The sequence below is a fragment of the Rhinolophus ferrumequinum genome, chromosome 10 (assembly GCF_004115265.2).
Source record: "Rhinolophus ferrumequinum isolate MPI-CBG mRhiFer1 chromosome 10, mRhiFer1_v1.p, whole genome shotgun sequence".
Classification (NCBI taxonomy): domain Eukaryota; kingdom Metazoa; phylum Chordata; class Mammalia; order Chiroptera; family Rhinolophidae; genus Rhinolophus; species Rhinolophus ferrumequinum.
In genome coordinates, this window is record NC_046293.1 from 1438431 (window position 1) to 1461336 (window position 22906).

At 58.2% G+C, this 22906-nt stretch overlaps 1 protein-coding gene across 2 annotated transcripts in view; it reads right to left on the minus strand.

Annotated features, from left to right (window-relative positions):
- Positions 1-22906, minus strand: part of TAFA5 (TAFA chemokine like family member 5) — a 172026-nt gene that overhangs the window by 5983 nt on the left and 143137 nt on the right. The window lies entirely within an intron of this gene.

Consider the following 22906-nt stretch of genomic DNA (forward strand, 5'->3'; position numbering starts at 1 on the left):
GGTACCCTGTGCCGCACGGCTCCGGCGAGAAGAGGTCTGTCCGACAGGACGCTGCAGCTGGGCTCGGATGGGCACTATCTGTGCCGTCACTGGGCCGTCCCAGGCATCCTTGGGGCTTCCCCCACACAGAGCCTCCTGCTGAGGACACCCTGTGGACCATGGTCCACGGAAGCTCTGTGACTCACCCAAAAAGGCACCCACCGCCGCTGCCCCCAAATGAATGGTCACTTGCTGAGATGGAAATGCAGTTAATCCCAGGACTTGGGGTCATTTCTGCAAATGCCAACACACAGGTCCACCAGGCAGGACAACTGAAAAGCAGTTTCTGTGACGTTTCTGTGACGAGCAGTTTCTGTTTCTGTGCAGTTTCTGTGACGAGCTGCGCTGTGAAGCGCTGTCAGGAGCCCAGGCTCTGGGTAGGGCCGCCGAGTCCCTCACCGGTTACCAGAGCTGGGGCCACGGCAAGACTCGCGGGAGAGATGAATACTGTGAAGTGCTTCGAAACGCGCAGATTTATGTCATCAGAACAGAAAGCACTTAAGTCCACTTCCCTCCCATGAGGACGGTGCCACCCCAGAGTGACATGGTCTATGGCCCCCAAAACGTATTTACTCAAGGCCTAGAGGGGAAAGGTGCCCTGGGGGGGCGGCGGACAGCAGCCTGGACAACAGCTGGTCCCTGGACCACGCTCTTCCCACGGCCTCGGACGTCAGAGAAGTGTGGGGGTCGGGGAGGGACAGGCAGCATGAAGTGGTCAGCCCACCCTTGTGACCAGAGGGCAGACGGGTTCTGCTATGTATTGCCACCCTACGCACAGGGCGGGTCCCACTCTGGGAGCCCTCAAGGTCCCCACAGCCAGGTGACCCCCCGGAGGCTCCTGCCACACTCAGCTGGGCGGGGCTTCTGTGTCCCTCACACGTCCCTCAGGTCAGCAAAGCCTGTGTCTGGGGTTGTGTGTAGAAACGCGGGAAAGGCCGCCTCTCCCAGGGCTGGAGAAGATGGGCCTGGAGTGGACCTTCCCGCCGTGCTGGCAAAGCACCGGCAGCCGGGTGGGCGGCCGCGACACACTGCTTATCCCTACCCCAACCTCAGCAACCCGAACAGGAGGGGCGCGCGTGGATTTTAAAGAATCAGCACATTTGGCCGCTGGTCACACTCCCACTTGTGGTCCGAGGTGGGTTCAGAGGCCGCCCCTGGAGCGGACGCTTCACCGACTCTGTGCTGTTCACCCCCCACCCCCAGGGGTGTGAGGCCGGGGCCACAGATCACACAGTAACTGAAGGCGTGGGAGGGAAGGGACGCACGCAGCAAACACGCCTTAGACCCAGGGACACTTAGCAGAGAAGGGGGATGGGGAGGGGATAAGGGGCAGAGAGGAAGCGAAAACACGCCCACTCGGGACAGGCTGGGGGTGGACAGAGCCCCCACAGGCCCTTCTCCCCAGACCTGTCCCAGAGCCACTATGAACCTGAGCGGGGAGCTCGCAGGTCAGCGGTCACCTGTGGATGCCACTGGCTGCCGCAGACATCTCAGCTGTCTCAGGCATTTCCACGCCTGCTACTCAGCCTGGAGGCGAGGCTGCGGCAGCCGGATGCGCGTGTCCCGGGGGCAGCGGACTGCTCCACCCAGAGAAGCAGCAGGAGTGGATGAGCCCCGCCTGTGCAGCCCTGTGTGCCGCGAGGCAGAGAGCTGGGAGGAAGGGGAGGCGCGTGCGGCCCCACGGAGCTGCTCGCACAGCCAGACTGCAGTCTCGTTATCTGATGCAAGTTGATAGCTGTGAGAATATGTATTTATTAGTTAGCTACACAGTCTTGCTTCTCTCTCCAGAAAACAATGCTTCTTGACTCTGATGTGGGAGAATTCTATTTCTGTCTCTGCAATGCTTCACCTCCCCTCTTTGGCTCACAGCTGTCCTTCCTGGAGTCTGTCTTCCGAGAAAGCCTCCGGGACGTCTGGACCAGGTGGGGCCCAGCGCGGAGGGTTCTCGGGAGCGCTGGACGGCGGTGACGGCAGTGAGCTGTATCTACTGAGAGGCGCTGTTCCGGAGAAGCCCCGCGGTCTCCCCCGCGGGGAAGGGAGCACAGCATCATCCAAGCGCCTGGGTCTGGGTCACTGACACGAGGGTCCGATGCTGACACAGGGGGTGGCTTGGGGTCTCAGTCCTCAGTAAGAGGGGGAGGTGGTGACAAAGAATTTATGCCATCAAGGTGGAAGCCTCCTTGAGCCTTGGCTTCTGAGCAGGGACAGGTCCGTGCTAGGCTGTCCCTGGGATGGCTCTGAAGGGCGGTCAGCCAAGTGGTTGTGACGATTCAGACCACATTTACTCAATGCCACCTGGTGAGCGACCGCCTGGCACCTCAGAAGCACCATGACCTGACCCCCAGCTTTTCTGTGACGAGCACCCCAATTTTAAATAGAGAGTCACTGAGATCTCCAATGGCGGGGACTGACTGAACGCCCGGAGACAAGAGGCTCCGGGGAACATGACAGCCGCCTCCAGAGGCGTTTGCGAGGCAGGCTGTGCATGTGCGTGTGCCTGTGGGTGGGTGTGTGTGCAACGGACACCCCCACCCCTGGGCCTGGAGGGCCTTAGGAGGACGTCCTGACTCTGGGCTCAGACAGGGCGAGAGTGCTGGCCGTCCCAGGACCGGGGGCAGCAGGAGCCTCCTCTGGAGCTACCCCCTGTGCCCTTCCTGCCCCGCCAGCACCCCTCCCTGCAGATCTCTGCCTGGGAACAGCTGGCTGTGCCCTGGGGTCCGTCGCTGGTGAGATTTGGAGTGTAGCAACGTGCGCGGTCACAACGGGCCTCAGCCGTGAACCTCAGCTGGGCTCTTCCTGGTCATCGGACTCAGGAAAGCGCTGTTCCCCGAGCCTCAGTTTCCACGCCCACTAAATGGGGTCTGGAACAGGGCCGGCCGAGAAGCCTCAGAGCAGGCCACAGGATGGTCCCCTCTCCACGAGAGGAGAGAATGTGAACGGCTGCTACCCCGCCGCCGCCCGCCTCGCTGCTCGTCCTCCTTCGGGCGGCTGTGTATCTGCGGAAACGACTGTCCAGGGTTTCGTCAAGGAGCCGTGCTCCCTGGTCCCCACGGCACAGACGACACTCGTGATAGGATGGCACCACAGCAGAGGTTTACCAAGCAGGCCATTTCTGCACAAAAAGTCCCTCCCGAGGCCAGGCCTCCCGTCTCTCGGGAACGGCCTCAGAGCGGCTGGGGGTCCCCGCCGAGCGCACTCTGCCCACCTGACATGGGGCAGCTGGCGAGGGGCTGGTAGTAACAACACGCCTGTGACTATGGGCCAGGAGGCAGGAAGACAGCGAAAGATGGAGAAGGTTCTGCGTGCACATCACTTTAAAGTGTCTCTAGGTTCTTATTCTTACTTTCTAACAATGGGAAGCGGAACTCAGTGGTGGTGCCAACGCGAGAAAGTCCGAGGGAGACCTCAAGGCAGCATGACGAGTGATGTCCTGGGTGAGGCCCGCCCTCCACGTCGGGGGAGGAGGTGACCTCCGGGAGTGGGTAGCCCCTGTGGGCAGCCGCCAGGGAGCAGGACCTCAGTCCTACAGCCGCCAGGACCTGACTTCTGCCACCAACCTGAGCAAGCCTGGAACGTGACCTCTCAGAGCCTCCAGCGAGACCCAGCCCTGCCCACACCTAGGTTCCCACCTGAGACCCTGAGCAGAGAAGCAGCCACATGGGACGAGCTGTGAGACAACACATGTTTTAAGTCACTAAGTCTGTATAACTTGTTACGTAGCACAGAAAACTACTAACACTGTACGTGAGAAAAATCAGCTAAAGTGCATTTAGCGTTTCAGTAAAAGAAGCAAGTTTAAGGAACACGTGTGTCACGTTGCTAAGGCCTCTGCATTTGCCTGCCTTTGTCAGTTAATGGATAACCACCGCGCAGATGTCCCCCAGGAGAAAGTGTGTGACGTGCTTCCCTCAGGGGCCTGCCAGAGGGAGTGAGCTGGGAGACTGTGGGCCCCTGACACACGCCCCCGGGGGCAGTGCCAAGGGTGGGACCCCGGTGGGGGCAGAGCTAAGGGTGGCAGGCCTCGTGTGCGGTCTCCCTGGGGACAGGGCTACCTGGGGGCAGAGGGGCGCCTGCCGGGCGGGAAAGGCTGTGTCTTGCCCTGGGGGTGGTGACGTGGGATTGGGGGGGGCATCACAACCAGTGGAGCCAGACTCTTTAAAAACGTATGCTTTCCTGCTGAGTTACACCCCGATTTAAAAAATGTGGGCCTTCCGGAAAGTTCCTTGCTTCTGGAACTATGATAAGCCCTGTCCCTCGCCTGCCTGGCCGACTCCAGGACGAGTCCTGTACTCGTGGCCGTGTTTACATCCACTCTCGATGCTTCCCCAAGCTGGGCCCCTAGCACGTCTCCCAGATGACCACGGCCTTCCCCTTCACAGAGGGTCTTTCAAACTCCGCCTCTGCCCCAGAAGGGAACCCGTCACTCGGCATCTAGCAGGCAGGGGGCATCCTCCACCTTGAGAGCTTCCCGATGCCAGGCCCCCCAGGGACCACTGGCTGTGTCTGCTGCACAGGCGGGTCTGGGCAGCGGGTCCCTGGACTCAGTCTCACTGCGTCCTGGATTAGGGACCAAGCGGAGAGCTGCAGCCAGTGCCCTGCAGCTTCCAGGGCAGGTTCCGCTCAGCCCCTCTGCTGGGCGCAGCCCCCCCCCCCCACCGGAGACGGCCCCCATCCCCTCACGGTTCAGCCCACCCACGATCTTGGGGCAGCACGAAGCCGCCACCCTGTGTCGATGCCACCATGCCATGTGCCCACCCCAGCCCGTCACCTCCAGCTCTGTACCAGGGCGGGTTCCCAGCCTGCCTGAAGGCCTGTTTGCTTTTGGAGCCACACGCCTTGCCAGGCAGCTTTCCAAAGGGATTGTAGACAAGTGCGGGACGGGCTGTGCAGCCTCTGAGCGTGTCCTCTCCTCTTCCCTCGCCAGGGCTCCCAGGCCAGCACCCTGGCCTGCGCCAATCCCGTGTGGCACCAGAGGACCACAGCCCTGGTCCACGGCAGCTCGCAGCACACTCCTGGTCCCAAGTTCACAGGCTGTGTGATCAAGGTGCCCGGAGGAGACTGTGGGCGGCAGGCAGCTCTTCAAAGGTGGCCTCAGAAATGCTCTGGTGACACCTCGCCGCCCAGTGACCCCAGGATCAAACCCCTTTCCCGTCTCCTTCCTGTGTCCCCTTTCAGGGGCACGGACACTCGGGGTGGGGAGGTCACCTCTGTGCAGCCGGCCTGGGCCTCTGAGCTGCCCCCAGGCACTGTCCTCCCACCACGTCAGCAGGGGCTGCGGTGGCCCCACCAGGTCGCTGTCAGCCAGAGGCGTCCTGACCCCAGGCGGGGACTCTGTCTGAACCTCCATCTGTCGGCTTACAGCAGCTTCTCCGAGATGTACTTCACACACCACGCAATCCACGCTTTCAAAGGGTCAGTTCCGTGCTTTGTAGTCCACTCAGAGCTGTGCAGCCATTGGCACTCAGTCTGGAGCATTTTCATCTCCCGAAAAAGAAGCCTCGCTCCCATGCCTCCCCCAGCCCTGGCCACCGCTCCTCTACGTTCTGCCTCAGCCGGTAACCCGACACCTCACGTCAGTGGGACCACAGGCAGGCACCTTGCGTCTGGCTTCTGTCACCATGCACGACGCTGTCCAGGTCCACGTGTGTGGGAGCGTGTCTACGCGTCACTCCTTTCCCTGGCTGGGTGACTGTCCCCTCAATGGCTGGACCCGTCGGCCACTCACCAGCAGATGGCCACTGGGCTGAGTGGACACACGCTTTCATTCTGTTGCGGACATGCCTGGGATCGCAGGCCACAGCGTGATGCGGGCTTAGCTCTGAGCACCTGCCAGGCGTGTTCCAAAGGGGCCGTGGCGTTTATGTCCCATCTCTTGACGTTTATCACCTAAGCGCTTTCCAGAAATCCACATTCTCCCCAGCACCCTCAAGACGGAGGTAAGTGAGACTAAAACAAGCCCCGACGAGTGACCCCTCGTCCGGTCCCGGTCCAGGTCTTTGGAATCCTCCGGCCCTGGGCTGCAGGCCTGTCATGTGCTGTCCCTGACACAGGCTGGGATTCAGCTCCCGAAGCCCGTTCCCACAATGTCCCCACCTGTGACCTGCCTCTCAGTTTCCGTGAAGGCGTGTGAGACGTTAGGAAGTTCGGGACGCGGAGGTAAGTCAGGGCTGCCCCTCGGGCGGGGCCTCTCGGTCACTGGGTGACCGCTCCTCTGGCCGCACGTGTGGCTGTCACGCACATGCTCCCAACAGTGCCTGGCGTGTACTGAGTGTCGGGCGGGCGTCTCATGGGCACCACGCTCAGACTGACCCTACATACTCGCCCGGCCTTCCTCTCCGCCATCGCCGAGCCGAGCTTCAGGTGTCAGATTTTAGTCTGAAATCCCTGAGGGATTTAATGTGGAACGCAGTGTGACGTGAGGATCCAACTTGCATCGTCACCCGCATACGAAGCCAACTGTCCCAACGCCTGCTGTTGGGGACACATCCCTCCCCCCGCTGGGCGTGTAACGCTCACTGCACCCCACTCCATTCTCATGTGCACCCGGGTTCGTCTCAGGGCCACGTGGTCTGCTCGAGCATCAGAACGGGGTGGTAAGGCAGACACCATAGTCATTCCTCAGAAATACATCCACGGAACAACAGCATTTTCTCAGGTTCAGCTGTCTCCGCGGGACTCTGCCAAACGTCATCCTGTTGGCTCGCAAGGCGGGTCTGGGGTCACACACTCGGCCAGGCAGCCAGCCTCCCTCTCTTACTCACCCACTATTATTTCACTTGGTTACTTTAATTAAAACCATTGCACGTTCTAAACCTATCTGCTCCGAGGAGCACAACTGCCTTCAGTCTACGGTGTCTCTGTAAGGGCTGCCTGCTAACTCACCCATTGCACCTAAGTGGCTCTGTTTGTGACTGCTAATCCCTCCTGGCTGGCAGGGCTGACCCAGTCCGGGGCTGCTGAAGCTGTGCTGGAGGGCCAGCTGGCACACACTTGCAGCCTTGTGGGCCACTACGCCCCTTCTGCAATTCCCGGCTCTGCTATTTCAGCTCAAACACATCCCTGGACCATATGTGGGTGAACAAGCAAGGCTGTGTTCCAATAAAACTTTATTGACAAAAAGAGGTAGGGGGCCGTATTGGCCAGCAGGCCTCGTAGCTAGGCCAGAGCTTGTTTGGATCTATGGAGCGTAGAGTTGAGTACCCGTGGAGAACCTTCCATATTCCTAATTGGTCCAATTTAATGAACCCCTTAATTAGTTTTCATGGCATTTCAGCTGATTCCCCGGAGTTTTGGAAGTACCTGCTCACCTCGTCTGTGAGTAATAATGACTGTATTTCCCTACGTGAAATATTTACGATGGCAGACCTGTCACATAACAGCCGGCCTGGGTTCCAGGACGGACGCCGGGCCGACCTGAGTGCCCTGTGGGCTGCTGGGTTTCAGGGGGACCTCAGGTCTGGGGGGGCCTGCCTTCTCCTCCCAGTTAGGGGGAGGTGTGTGTTCTCCATGCTGTTCTTCCGTTGATATATTTCTGAGGAATGAATATGGTGGCTGCCGGCAATGTTTGGAGCATCTACTGAATTAGAACACATTTTTCATTTATCTCCTTGCAGGGTTTGTTGTTCTACTGATTCTGAAATATTAAAACGTACTTTCATTTCTCACATAAACCTGTGCAGTGGCCACTTTTGGTTCTTGTACAGGACTGCAGGATGCAGTGTGCTGTTATTTTGGGCAGGTACAGGTGATGGGTGTCCCTGTCACCTCTGCCACAGAGGAATGCATATTCCGGGGCAGGAATCCCCGAGGTGTGTCTGCAACTCCAAAACAACGCCGGGTACGGGGCCCCAAGAACACTTTGCTGAGTGACGTCAGAGGCTGGCCTGCTTCTCAGCCTCAGTCTCTGCTGGAGAAGACGACTGGGTTGTGAGCTTGTGACGCTTCTGGAAGGCGGGTGTCACTAGTCGCCACAGAGAGCTGGGCAATGTGCCAGGATTTCGGGAAAAGCTACCTGCCCAGTAAATGTTTTAAGAACATGCCCGTTAAACCTTCACAGTCTGGAATTTTTACTGGAGAATATTAACGCTTTTCTACTTCGTTAGTTATTTTTGTTACTTTTCCCGCCAAAATCATACGCTGGATCAAAATTTCCAGATTCAGTGGCCAGTACACCAGGTAGGCGTGTACTCTTGAGCAGAGACCCCAATAATGCTGACTTTCCCTTCTTCCTTTTAGATGTATTTTATATACATATGACAGAGGTAAAAATGCATTTTTATAGTTTTGCCAGAGATGCAGTGGTCCATTCCACGCCTTACCTCTTAAAATCCGTGCATTTCTTTTTCATCTTTAATAGTTTCCTTCTGCTCTTTTTTGAGGGTGTCTTTTTCTATGGCTTATTTATTTTCATTCTTTCTGATTTGAAAATAAAGTTACTTAAAGGCATCCTTCGCTGAACTCACACACAGTGTGTCCTGCTCATTATATTCTGAAGGGATTTAACAATACCTAAAATACATACGCGTAATTGTCCAGCACTGGCCGGCTCCTCTCCAATTGTGCTATCTCCTTCCATCCTCAAAGCCGTCCCAGGAAGCAGGGAACAGCACTTGGCCCACTTTACAGATACAGAAACTGAGTCATAGAGAGCTACGTGACCTGCTCTACCCAGAGCGGCACCCCCACACACTGACTTCAGACCCTGCACACACCCCCTGCACGCGGGTGTCATTTCCTCTTCCACCGACAAATTACAAGAAGGAACTGGTGGCTAGGATTGCTATTATTTTTTAGGATAGTCTTAAACATACTGTATTATGACAGGAAAGGAAGGCTGGCACGTTTCTCCCCTTAGGGAGGTTTCATTCATGACTTGGATCATGGATGTTTCGGCCGAGATTTCATAAATGACAGAAAATTGGAAGCAGCCTGTTTGTATGTTATAATGTTCAGTATGTCCCTGCAGATTCAATCTTGGTGATTCTATTTTTCAGGCGATCTCTGCCCTGGTTCTTTCTATTGTCGCCACTGGAGGTGTTGACTTGACCTCAGCACGGAGTGAAGAGTTGTTTAAATTTCTGACTAAAAACTGTGTCCTGGTAATTTGTAACGTTTTAATCCAATCGCCTTCGTAGATACTATGCTCGTCAGCGTGTAAAGGTTTCCGAATGCGACACTTGCATTAATTTGAATTGTAACGTATCAAAGCTTGTCAATCACACATGCATCTTATACATATTGATACGTGACATCATGTTGTTTCAATGTAATGTATTTTACCCACTCATTTCCTCTCCATTTCAACTGCTCGCCAAATCTTTCTTTATGCTTTGCTTTCAGTTGTACTGCCGGGTTGTAGGAGAGCTCTTAGAAGGCAACACGTATGGGGCTATTTTATAAAGTTATTTGATAGCCTCTGCTTTCTGGTGGAGGTTCGTGAACGCGTTTACATCCACTGTCAGCGCCGATGCTGAGTTTCCGGCATAACCAGGAGGCTCCATGTTGGTTTCTGGCGAGGCTCCTTTCCTGGTTCATTGCTTTAAACACAAAACCCAGGATGACGGCTTTTCCTTCTGCTGCAGTTTAGAAGGAATCATGTATTTTTCCTACCAGTGCTGGCCTGTAGGTTAATCAAGTGTGCTCTTAATAATTAATCCCAGTCTCTAGAGACCCAAGTCCTTATGGTTCTTTCTACTCCACGAAGACGCAGGACGTGCCTTTTTCTTATGCTGCAGCAGCCCCACCCTCCAGCTTCTGGTAACTTCACCACAGGTGACCAGTCAGCTCATTAGGACACAACGACAATCTTTCACCATATACAGAGTGTATTAAGTAACGACGGTGTGGATTTTGTGTTCCATTTTGTAACCACAGTCACAGCAATGATTTATTTATACCCAGCTCCGTGTGGTACCAGCGGTCCCCAGTGAATCCTAACATACGACCTTTTCCATCGTCAGCTCCTGATTTTAATGTCTTTGGCTCGAGTTCATCTTTTATCCTCCTTTTCAGGAGAGGTATGTGGGTGGCATGCTTTCTGAATCCTTGCAATTTTAAAGCTGTCTTGTTTGTTCCCTTTTCCAAAACAGCTAGAAATAGGACTGGGTTTTAAGTAAAACTATTGTTCAGTCAAATCACTGGAAGCCTCCTCCCTCCCGTTTTCTGGCTCTGGGTCTCGCTGAGTTCAGAGGGCAGCGTGTCTGGGCCTCCGGAGGGTCTGTGGTTTCTTGCCCCCGTGTGTTTCCTGTTTCCTCCACTGTGACCGGGACGATTAAGCAGTTTTCCTTTAGTCTTCCAGTTCTCAGATGTTGCCACGGGATGCTCAGGTACAGGAGCCTTTGTTTTAAATCGGGGGTTCTCACGGCTCCAGAGAGCTCCTAGCCGTCTGTTTTCTCCCTAATCTTATTATTCTTTTGTCCTCGCCACAGAGGCTCCCCTCAGGAGCACCCCAGCTTAGACGCCCATCCTCCTTCCTCACACCTGTCGCTCCTTTCTCCTCCGCTCCATTCCTTCGCTTTCTCCTGCAAACTGTCCCTCATTTAAGGTCGGTCCGTGTCACTGAGCTGATTTTCTGCCGTGACATTTCTTTCATGTGCAGCTTCCAGCCCATGCCAGTCCCATGTCACTGTGCTTGCCCTGAAATTCACCCAGCAGCACTGGATGTCATGCCGGGCCGTTCCTCTCTGTGGTCCCTTGTCCTGGATCGCAGAAGCCACAGCCTCCTGGACTCTGGTACCAACCAGCGATGTTCTTTCTCCAGAAGTCCCACCTGCTTCCTGCACAGAACTATTTGCAGAGCTAACTCTACCCTTCCAGCTTTGGAAAGACTTCCATAGACAGTGATTATATTTTCACAGAATCATGTATGAGTTCTGGCTTTGATGCTTTTTAAAATTATGATTATTTCCTTTTAAACAAGCAGAGGCCAGTCCTGGCCCAGAATTAGCCAACAGGCTCAGCGCGGAGCGATTCTCCATCCTTCCTTTCAGTTCCTGGGGGTGTGGGAGGCTCTGCCTGCTCCAGGCTGGCCGGAAGGTCTGGGTGTCATCTTCATGTGACACCTACCAGGCTTTCACTAGCAGGGGGCGGCTCCCAGTGGGGTCTTCTGTCACCTCCGAGGCCAGTTCTCTGCCTGAGCAGGATGGAAAGCTTCATGCTGGTTGGGAAGGGAGAACGAGTGAGTACGAGGCCTGGGGAAACCGCATCGCTCTGCCCAACAGGAGAGACTCCACCCACCGCCTGTTGCCCTTGTCACACTGTTGCACAGCGTGGAGGGGCTGCCGGGGCACACGCCACTTCTGCCTGCTTGCTTCCTGAGCACTGCAGCCGCCGCAAGGCCCTCTGTCACGGCTGTGTCTGCGTTCTGGGAGGTCGACGTCACAGGTGGAGCTCAGACAGTGTCCCATATTTGTGACATGCCCAAGGGGCTTTCCGCGACCTCAGCACACGCTTCTCTTTTCTTCAAGCCACGAGGCCGTCGCCAGCTGTCCTTTGCTGGGCAGCGGCCACGCAACATGTGTCTGCTTCCGTTTTAATCCAGAAAGCCACGGCCACCGCTCTCGGCCCCAGAGTTGGCAGAAGGAGCCGGGCTTGTCGTGTTTCCTCCAATGTCCGGGCAGCTGGTCTGCTCGTGGCGTGGCTGGCCACGGTCGTGGGGACGAGGGGCGCTGCAGACTCACACTCGTCTGTCCCCTGTTCATTACTCGCCAACCTGCTTCATGAGAGCCTGGAGCCCGTGGCCCATGACCACACGAGGCCACGTGCAACCGAAAACCAGACAAAATCGAGAGACGCAGCCGTACAATCAGGCCCGGGATTTCCTGCTCTGCAGCACCAAGGACCAGATGCCCTGGAGGCTGGCTTCCCAGAAGGGGCAAGCGTATGGCTTCCTTCTGATGCAGTGGGAATATTCCGGAAGGTGCCACATGAGAAAAATAACCATCCTTTTACGTACACAGACTCCCCTGGCTTTTCAGAAAGAACCTGTGAGGTCAGCCTGGGACCCTCTACAGATGAGAAAACTGGGTCTCAGAGAGATGAAAGTGACTCTGCAAGGTCCCCTACCACGTGTATATTACACTGTCACCCTGGGGGGCAACGGGAGGACGACTGGTCCAGAAAGGACAGGACAATGACCCCAGCAAGGGCTCGTCACTGTGGGAGGCCGTGCGCCATCGGATACACACAGAGCCGGTGAGGCCGAGATGCATGTTCTGGTTTGGGGACAGCTGGCACAATGGGGACCTGGGGACAGACCGCAGTGACGACACTGCTGGGTGGTACCACCCCAGAACCTACATCACTGGTACAGCTCGGGCTTCACAGGGCGTTGACACTTAGCATGATTTGGATCGAGACACAAACCCTCCTAGTTCCTTCTTAAAGGCTGGTCTCTGACAAACATCTCTGCCGATGCCACGTCTGGTTCCCACGGTGACGCGCCTAAGCCATACAGACGGGTCGCCTGGTAGAGGCCCTGCCCCACGTGCTGCTGTCTCTGCGGCCGGCGGAGCTGGGCTGAGGACAGGGGTCACATCCGGGCACACTGAGCGGGCAGAGTGGGCAGACACAACCACGGGACGGGCTCGGAGTGACCAGCACCTGGGGGTAAGGGGCCGGCCGGGCGTAGGGGGAGCGACAGCCACGGCCCGTCTGCTCTGGAACACGGAAGAGTGCCGTGTTTGGTGGGAATCGCCGCCTGCCACCGACACCTCTGCTCTGTGCACGTGGCCTTCGTCTTCCGGCTTGCAGGTACAATCTTACTTTTCACAGTGCAGGCAAGGACAAGCTAATCCACCGTTGCCCTTTTACGAAAAAAGAAACCGCTAAGCACAGTCGTCTGTCAGAGCACAGCACAGAGCAAACCAAGAGCACCCAACCTGGGTGCCAGCATGTCCATCAGGACATTCACCAAACCTGGAACCAGAGACAGAGTTAGTTCAAATGACTCTACCGGGAACTTGGGGTCACCTCCTACTCTGTCCGTCCTTGTCACATGCTCACTGTTCGCAGGTGACAATGCTGGTGCTTACAGGATTGCAGGGGTACGCTCATCATTCCGAGTCCGGCATCCCAGGCAAAGGCTCAGGACAAAGGGAGGTGGCAGGCCAAGGACAGCCCAGAGCTGCGTGGCAGGCAGGCTGGCACGGGCAGTGTTGTGTTGGCAGCATGTCTGCTGGCCCTACAACGTCTGTCCCACTCAGGAGCTTTGAAGATTCCTTAGGGGGCATGTCCTGTGTCCTGGGCGGGGCCCAGCCTTCCCGTGGCATAGCTGATTGGGGACCAACAGGCAGGCTTGTGGGACACGGGAAACTGGCCGGCACCCCCTACACAAGTGTTTTCTCCTATTTCTTCAGCAAACGCTTCGGACCTCACATTCTCAGCGATGCACCTGAGCCTGGGGCCATCCTCGTAGGCCCACCGGGCACCCAAAACAGTCCCTGCAGGGCCCGAGATCTGGAGGCCGCGTGGGCTTTGTCCTGCACCCAGAGCACCCAATGTGGAGACAACCAGGGGTGGGGGCGGGGCAGGGTGCGTCTGCTGTGCAGGCCGCCCACCGGTCATTGCTGTGGCATCGGGGCCACCCCCATTGTGGTGGCCGGTTGTCCCCATCACCGGGCCCCTCCCCAGGCGCGTTTACTCCATTGCAGCCACTCCCCGTTTATGTATTTAAAACATTCCCCGAACAACTGCTTTAGGGAAAATTCCGACGAATGCAGCACAGTTGCCGTAAGTCACCACCGCCTGCAATGTCTCCGATTACGGAGCCAAAAGTACCGGCAGAAATAACACAGGCTGGCCCGGCCCATTTTTTTGTGTTTGTTTCTGGGCTCGTTTCTGCCCAGAAAATGAAGAATGTCACCGCTCACGATACTAGCTGATGCCGCGCCAGCCAGATGCGTTTCTGTTTACACACAAAATCTATTAAAATGTCCGGCTATTATTGTGGTGATGAATAGCAGTGATTCAAAGAACACAGAATGGATTACAGCCGGAGCAGAGTAACGATCGGTGCTGCTCCCGGAGCAGGAGAAGGAGCCAGAAGCCGCAGCCGCGCCCCCTCTGGGTGAAGCCCCCCGTCCGCTCCGGCCCGTCCACACCTCCGTCCTGGGCCTGGTCCTCGGGAGGACATCGCACTCAGAGGCCCCAGGTTGCCCCGTGGTGCCACTCGGAGAACAGACCACAGGGTCTATTGTGGGTCGGGGGCCACCGCCGTCTCAGCTGTGTTTGCCGGTGAGAAGGAAGGCGGTTCTTCCGTCTCCTGCTTCTTTCGGCTGTTTTCCTCTGGGTGGCCGCCCTGCCATGCCTCATCCTGAGCCCCACGGCCCTCGTCCTCTGGCCCACGCAGCCATGGTGTCGGGGCTCCAGCAGGACCCGCCAGAAACACCCTCCGGTCAAGTGCTGGGGGGAGGACGGCAGCCTTGGGGCCGCGCCACAGACACAGCACAAAGCCCGGCACCCCCACCAGGACGGACAAGGTGTGTCAAGGAGTCTCCCTGCAGAAGGAGCAACCCCACATGCGGCCACCGGCTAAGTGTTTCTGCTCGTCGGAGCGCTCCACATGGGAAAGGAAGCTTCCGTGTCCTCCCAGGGAACGTCTGGAACCCTCCTGGCCGTGGTCCCACCTGGCACGGGCCGCAGACGGTCCTCATGGGCTTGGCTACTTGCCCCACAGGCAGGACTCAAAGAGAAAACCCCCAGGTGAAAACCCCGTGTGTCCATTCCAGGCACATCCGTTCTGCCCACTGTGACGCTCAGAAGTAAAACCACATCCTGCGAATGGCGGCACGTCGGCTAATTCCCTCCGCGGGACCCACTGCATCTAACGCAGGAGTCCCTTACCGGCCCACACTGGACGTGGGGTCACCTTGTCTCTCCCTGAGTTCCGACGACAAACTCCCTTGAGCCCCAGCCTTCTCTACACCATCTCTGTCCTTCTGCTCCGCTGACCTGCCCAGTGTGGACCAAGGAGGACAGCACAGTCCTGGCTGGAGACATGAGCCCCTGAGGCCCGTTTCCTGAAGGCCCAGCTGGGGTTTCCTCTCCTGCACCCCAGCTCCCTGGGCAGGGGGCCAGGTGTGACACGGCCCGATGTGCCCATAGGGTAAACAGATCAACACAGAACCCAAATTCCCTGTCTGCTATCGTCCGTTCCAGGTACTTTTCCAGGAGGCCCTGTGCCATCTGGACTGGGGGCCAGGCTCAGAGGGCGCTCAGGGTGCACGCAGTGTGTGTTCCTCTGAAACAGGAGAGGCGGGAGCAGAGGCAGCCTGTGGCTGGGCGTGGGAGGAAGCCTTGTCTGCCCTGAGGGGCTGACCAGCCCTGCCCTCCCCATGTAGCGAGGGGAAACCAGGCTGACAGGAGCTGGGCTGGGAGGGGGACAGGGTACATGAGAAGCCCCCAGAGGCCGGGCAGGCTCAGAAGGCCCTCAGCAAACTGGGGGCTCTGCCTGGGGCCCAGGACCGCTAGCTGGCAGGATGATGGCAACCTCCCTGCTCCCCAAGGCGATAAGCAAAGGCAGGTCGGAAGGCGCCGGACTGTGGCCTCCGGTTAATAAAGCCCCACGCTGCCTCATTTGGGCTCAGAATCATTTTTCTTTATTGGTTTTCAGAGTGAGAAGTGGAACACAGCTGAGACTCAGTGCTGTAATAAAAGCTTCTAACTGCTGGGACGGCTCGTTCCGGAGAAGAGATGAACCTCACGTGCCCACTCGCCTGGGAGAGGCCCAGCCCTCCCGGCGGGTGTCCGGATAATCCCGCCTCTGCGGCTCCTTCCCGCTGGGGACAAGCCCGCTGCGCCCTGTGCCCGGTGCCCGGGGGTGGGCTGGCCTGAGCGGGGAGAAGACGAGGCTCAGAATAGGTAGCAGGAGTGATGGATGGATGGCCAGGTGGTGGAGGGGAGAGAAGGGACAAGAGTGAGACCAGGAGGGCGTGTCATGGAGGAAGTGACAACCTGGTGACCACCTGCACCAACATTCCCCAAAGACCAGAGGCTCGGGAAGGAGGAGCCCCTGGCAGCCTGAGCATGAGGGGCACCATGTTCCCAGGCACAGGCAAAGGGAGGAACACATGACCGACAGAAACCCTGGACCTGTGACCCCAGGTGCTGCAGAGGCACCAATGCAACTAGGGGCCCAAAAGGCTACAGGGATCCTGGGAACCCAGGGGCCCGGGAGGAGCCCCCACAGACCAGGGCACTGGCTGCAGGAAGAGGGGAGCCCGGTGCCTGAGCTTGGCTGTGCTCTGGGGGGGAGAGAACCGAGGCTGGGGGCTGGGAAGGGGGCACCCACGGTGCCAAGCGGGGCTACACAGGTTGGCTGCCAACGGCCCCACTGAGGCCAACCATCCAGGGGCACATTTCACCTGCCAGGTCAGCTCTGGGCTTCCCGCCAGGACCTCAGCCACCATCCTCCCCACTTGGGGACCTTTAAGTTGCTCTGCCACACTGCGTCCCTTTGTCTCCAAGAAGGGCTCCCTGACCCCGCTGACCTCTGATGGCCGCTGCAGTGTGGTTCAGTGCCGACCGTGTGCAGGGTGGGAGGTGGTCACGGCATCTCCAGCAGAATCAGGCCAGAAACCACGAGTGCACCCTGACATCCCGCTGCCCTCCCCCTCCCCCGAGCCACACCGTCTGTCACCGAGTCTCCTCAAGTGCCCTGCACACCATCCTGAATCCCGTTCCTGCTGGGACCAGTGTCTCATCAGCAACCTGACGGGTTGCCCTAAACTCCACAGCCCAAACCGGCCTCGAAAGGGCAAAGCTCACCCTGTCTCTCCCCAAGTCCCCCCGTGGCCCCCGGGCCCCTGCCTCAGTCACCCTGGGTGACACTTAGCCCCCTGAATGCCTCAGGAGCCAGTCTCTCGGGAGCTGGCCCTGGGACAGGTCCTGTGTGGACCCCTCTTGGCTGACTGTCCTCTGGCTGACTCAGCTTAGCCGTCACCTCCCTGGGAAGCTGTCCCCAATGACCCAGGCAGGGCCCGGGAGGCAGGGCTTCCATCCGTCGTCCTGTGTCACCTCCGCAGTGGCAGCCACATGCCCATCAGACAACAGGGGCTTAATAATCCGTGTGGAGCAAACCACGCAGTGGATATGTGGGGTCAGGCCCAGAGCTCCCGGACATCCCCATGTCGTATCCTGGAAGCTCCTCAGGTGTTTCTCTCCCTGATGTCCTGGGTATTGGGATTTACCCAGCAGCTCTTCCAGGAGCTTCCAGCAGGGGGCTCCACATGGCCCCGTCCCCTTGGAGAAGCCCCTCTGTGCAGACCTGCCCTAGGTCTCCGTCAGGACACCCCTCACTGTCCTGGAGCATTTCATCCATGGCTCCCTGACGATGGCAGAGCGAAGAGCAGAGCCACTGGTCCCAGAGCATGTCCTCCAATCACTCGGGTATGTGACGCCTCCAGTGACGCAGCCTGGACTCTGGGAGACGTGGCTCAGTGGCTTCCAGGCCCAGAAGCCAGAGGCACTGTGACGTCGGAGTCCTCGCTTGTACCTATTTTTCCCTGAGATTTTAGAATGTTTTCACGTCCAGGGGCCTGCCTCCGAAGTCTTTAGTCACTCGTTCCCGGCCCATGGTGACTGCACTCACACGGGAAACCCACGTCTTCGAGTCCTGGTGTTCTTCTGGAAAACACTGCTTTGAAAATTTCTTCGTTTTTCTCTATTTTTGGATTTTGTATTCTTCAGACCTCCCAAACTGATCTCCTAATCTATCTGTTTCCCTTTCCAGTTTCCTACTTCTTTAAAAACATTCTACTTTCTGGCTTTCTGAGCGGTTTCCTCAATTCTATATCCCACACATTCTACTGGATTTTTAACAAATCCTGTTACACACACACACACACACACACACACACACACACACACTCCTGTAAGTGTATAACAGGCATGCAAATATGTGTGTGTGCGCATACATTCACTTCCCCAAACTGCCATAACTTCTCATTGCAGTCAGCTACTGCTGTGTAACAAACAGGCCCCAGCTCAGTGTGTTGGCACAACCGTGATATGTTACCTGTCACTTGGCTGTGCTACTCTGTCAGATGCTTTTCTTCTGCAGCATCAGTATCCCTGTTTCCTCTGAATTCCTGGCCCCTTTTCTGCGCTTTGTTCCTGTTTTGTCCTCTCTTCAGTGGCCCTGTGCTGTCCCCCAAGGTGAGGAGAGAGGCACTGAAGCATCGACAGGTAGGTGGTGGCTTCACAGAACAGCCTCTGGCACCAACTCACAACACCCCAGTTTCTGTTTCGGGCTTCGTAAGTCCATGGGTGGGATAGGATCTCCCAGAATTCACGTCCACCTGGAACCTCAGAATGCGATCTTGTTTGGAAACTGGGTCTCTTAAGATGTAATTAGCGAAGAACCTTACGATAAAATCATCCTTGATTTAGGGGGTGCCTTAAATCCAAGGTCTGATGTTTCTATGAAGAACAGGATGGGGTCTGGCACCCGGGGGAACAGACGTGTGATGGCAGACTGCACAGCTGGGCCCAGCGAGCACTGCAGGCAGACGCGAGGCAGGGAGGACCCTCCCTACAGCCTCGGGAGTGTGCACGGCCGTGTCCACACCTTCCTCTTGGACTTCTGGCCCCTGGACGGGGAGGGAATGAATCCCTGTCGCTGTGCGATACCCAGCATGTGGCCACCTGCTTTGGCAGCTGCAGGAAACTACACAGTAGGTTTCTCCAGAAAGAAACCCCCTGTCCTGACTGAGCCCTCAGGGCGCTGAGGGGGTCTCCTGACTCAGGACCTGGGTTTTCCCTGATCTCCCGGTTTTCAGGAAACTCCTCCACGGGCGGTGTCCTGGGCCACTCAGCTTTGGCTCCTCTCCGGCCTGAGCCTCTAGTGAGTGGGGACGGGGAGGGGACTCAGGTCTGTCCCACAGCCTTTTCTCTGGCCCCACTGTTTCCGCCTCGCCTTCAGTCCACACTCGGGGGCGCCTGCACCCCGCCTCCTGAGCACCAGGGTCAGAGGGCAGCATCAGCGGCTCCCAGGGGCCCAGCTCTGCCCGGTCTGCCAAGAGCACCCGCTTCCAGCATTCAGGCCCGCGATGCTGCTGCCTGCTCTCCTGCTTGCAGCACGTGGATTGTGCCATGTCCCCTCCTCACGCCCGTCACTTCTCAGGGGTTTCCAGATGGCAGAAGTGGGCAGCACGGGTGTTCCATTGCTTTTAACTGGGAGCCTGGAGCAAGCAATGGCCCCTGAGAATGTGAGTGCCAGTGGGTGCGGCTCACGCTCCTCTCTGGGCACGTCCAGCCCAGGCGAGTGCCAGGCAGTGGGAGGCACTCCTGAGCCCTGGCCTGTCCTCCTCACGGGTCTCTCAGCGGGGCCACATCTGACACACACTAGGCCCTTGGGTGGCACATTTTGAATCCAAGGATGTCGAGACTCCTGGTTGCAGCTTGTTTCCTGCTGACCTCCCGGGCCCGTTAGCTCCTGAGAGCAGAGGCCGCTCCAAGTCAGCAGCCAGTTTAGGACATGGTGGGGGAAGGACAGGTGCTGGCCGGGCCGCTGAGAGGCGGGCAGACCTGGGAACGCCTCCTGTGTCTAACGGAGGCCCTAGGCCACCGCGTCCCTCCACCCCCGCCGCGCTGCCCGCCAGGGTCCCTGGGGCCCAGCGGAACTTGGACACCGGTGCCAATGTGATCACAGGCAGCTGCTGTTTCGCATCGGCTCGGAGTCTGTGCTTTGCTGTAGGGAGTCTGTGAAATCCAGCTGCTGAACAGAGCGTTACCGACTCCCCAGGGACACCCCTCGCCCACAACCGGGTCCGCCAGCAGCAAGGAACTCACAGCTAATTGGAAAAACTGAGCTCAAACCAGCCGGCTGCTTCCGGTTTAGGACACAGCATGGCAGCTCACTGTTGGGCACCTTGCAACCCACAAACGTGACACAACACAGCCGAGTGTGCCCTGATTAGAATGTTCTGGAACGCCAGCAGCACGCACGCACAGCCGCTGACATCTGTGAGGGAGGTGGTGAGTCTGCAGGGGGACGTTCTGCTCACTGTGTGGCCCCGGTTCCCCGCTTCGGGCCCCAGCTGCCCTCTCGCCTCCCACTCAGTGAGCCCTGCTGCAAGGGGCGCATCCCTGGCCGGGCAACGGACGGCTGAGTCTCGGCTCCCAGCCTGTCTCCACGAGCAGGAGAGCCTGCCGTGCCCACCCTGGCCTCACTGCCTGATGCAGACTGAGGCCCACAGAGCAGAGACACAGCGAGGGGACACGGCCTGCAAAACCAAGAGGGACGCCAGGGTCTCCCGAGACCCCTGGCCGGGGGTCCCTGTCACACTGCCACCTCCCTGCGTCTCACGCTGTGACCACATGCATGTGTCTCAATGAATGGCATCCAGCCTTTGACACAGGATGTGCTCTAATATTTTTATTCTGTTTCTTCTTCCTTCTTTTAAAAGCTGGTCACGAACCACTAAATTAATTTCACGACCCACTAATGGGGTGACAACCTGCACTCGGAAAAGCGTGGTCTAGGAAGTGCAGACGTCAGCGTGTGTCTGGGGCTGCACTCAGTTCATCTATTTATCACACGTGTCTCTGGGGTCCTGGGTGGGGGAGTGGGGGTCGCGGGACCCTAAGGCCCAGTGCCTTTCCTGGAAACGCTCACAGCTTAGTGGGGATAGAGAAGTGGGTGGCCACAGCCCCCACGGATGAGGGTGATGAGGGAAGGGGTGACTGCCGCTAACAGACGTGGCTATGGCTGAGGAAGTGCTGGGCTGAGCTGGAATTAACAGCCATGTGGCCAAGTAATCAGGAGGTCTCTTAAAGCCCATCTCACAGAAAACCAATTTGTGGAAAGATGAGAAGCCCCACCGTGCTAATCCACCAGCTATGAGAGCCGAGATGCAATCGGGAAGTGGGGTTGCACGTTCCAGCTCGCCGGTGTTTGGGTCAAGAGCTCCGCGAAGCTTTTAAGAAAGCTTTGAAAAGAGGTCACCGCAGGCCAGGGACTCTGTTAGAGCCACAGGCCCGTCTGCAGGTACTTGGGAAGGCACCAAGCACATCAAGTCCCCGAGCGTCACCGCAGCGCAGCTCGGAGGGACCCACACCCAGCGTGTAGGTCAGAGGTCGCCCAGCAACGCTGCATTCACTTGTCCAAGAGCGAGCAGTGTCCCCTTCGGGGAGTCCAGGGCCCTGAGAGTGAGCCCCTCTGCTGGCTGCCCAGGTGTGGCAGGTGTGCCTCCTGCACCTGGACCAGCAGGTCCACCTGTCTGCGCACCCCCAGCGAGGCTGATCTACGTGTAAGACCAAGAGAAGCTGAGCGTGAGCAGAACAGCCAGCTGCTGAGGGGCGGACCCAGCAGACTGAAAGCCCAGCTCCTGGGCGCATTGACCACCGGCCACCAGCGGCCTCTCAGCCACCCCAGCTGCCGTTTTCACAGCTGTAAAGCAAGACGATGGTGCTGAGGTCCCAGGCCCGTGAGCCTCAGCAGGGTCTGGGAGCAAATGAAGGAACTGATGAGCGTGCATGCAGAGAGGGGGCTGGGCCTGCTGACGGGGCCGTGGGACGGGGTGGGGGCACAGGGTGCCGGGAAGGGCTCGGGGGTCTGATGAGACAGGAAGCGCGACTCCCCGTGACAACGGCTGGTGTCTCCCTGTTCCCAGAGCCACACTGAAGCCTGCAGGGCAGGCCTGACCCCAAGGCCACAGCCCCAGGCCGTCTGCAGCTTCTCTCTCTAAGTCTCACTCCTCCAGGTGTTCAGTCAAAGGTGTCTCCTGCCCTGGACCCCACTAGGCACCCCACACTGACTGCTGCGTCCCACGGGTCTGGGGACGGTGGCCCTAGCAGTCCAGCAGCACACAGACGGGAGCCCTGACGGATGAGCTCCAGGTGGCCCAGGCACACCTTAGAGCGGCGAGGCAGGAGACGAGCCGGCAGGTCCCAGCACACCTCGCAGGTGTGAGGACAGAATCACCAGCCCCCGTGTGGAACACGGACAGACAAGCCTGGCTGGCGGCTCAGACAGGCGCTCGGGGCATAGCTAGAACAGCTCAGTGTGGGGTGGCTGGCGCCAGCCCGGCTCCCACACCTGTCAGACACCATGCTCTGGCCGGAGCGCCCAGGCCCGGCCATCCTCAGGCCAAGCGGCCCGAATTTTCACAAACACGAGAGGCCTCCGGGAAATGAAAACCCAAGGGACAGGCTGGGGAGCACCTGCAGCCAATGTCACGACTTCACAGCTCTGTCCTCAGCATGTGCCCCAGCGGCCTGAGTCCTGCTCACCCCCGGCGTGCCTGACACCTGGGGACTCCTTGTGGCGGCCACACCACACTGGCCTCCTGACCCCATTGCTAGGACGGCCCATGAATCCTCACACGGAGGCTGCCAGGCACGAAGAGAGCAGATGTTGCTGGGGGGGGGCACTCGAGGGGCCGCGGCCCCCAGCTCCCCAGGCCCCCCCCACCCCGTCCGACTTCTCACGTGGCACTGAGGCGGGAACCACGGCCAGGAGACCAGGAATCTATCGGGGTCTCTGCTATAAACGGCCACTTCGCAGTACGTGAGGCAGGAGCAGATGCCCGGATGAGGGCCACCGGCCCTCCCCCTGCCTTTTGCCTCAGGGGAGACATCGGAGGCCAGTCTGCGGGGTTCTAGCGTTTCCCCAGAAACAAGACAACTTCCATCCACCACCAATCTCCTGTGCGTGGGCACTGATGTAGCTTCTGGGCTGACAAGCCTGGGGGCGATTCTGTCCAGCTGCGTGGCACCCATCACACTCAGTGGCCATCTGATGGGCCAAGGACAGTTGGGGACAGAGTGACCTAGCCCCAGGGAGAGGTGGAGAGGGCTGGTGGCCTGCTTCCTCTGACCCTGTCACTGATGGTGTGAGGGCCACCTCCCCGGGCGTGCTCCCCCCCCG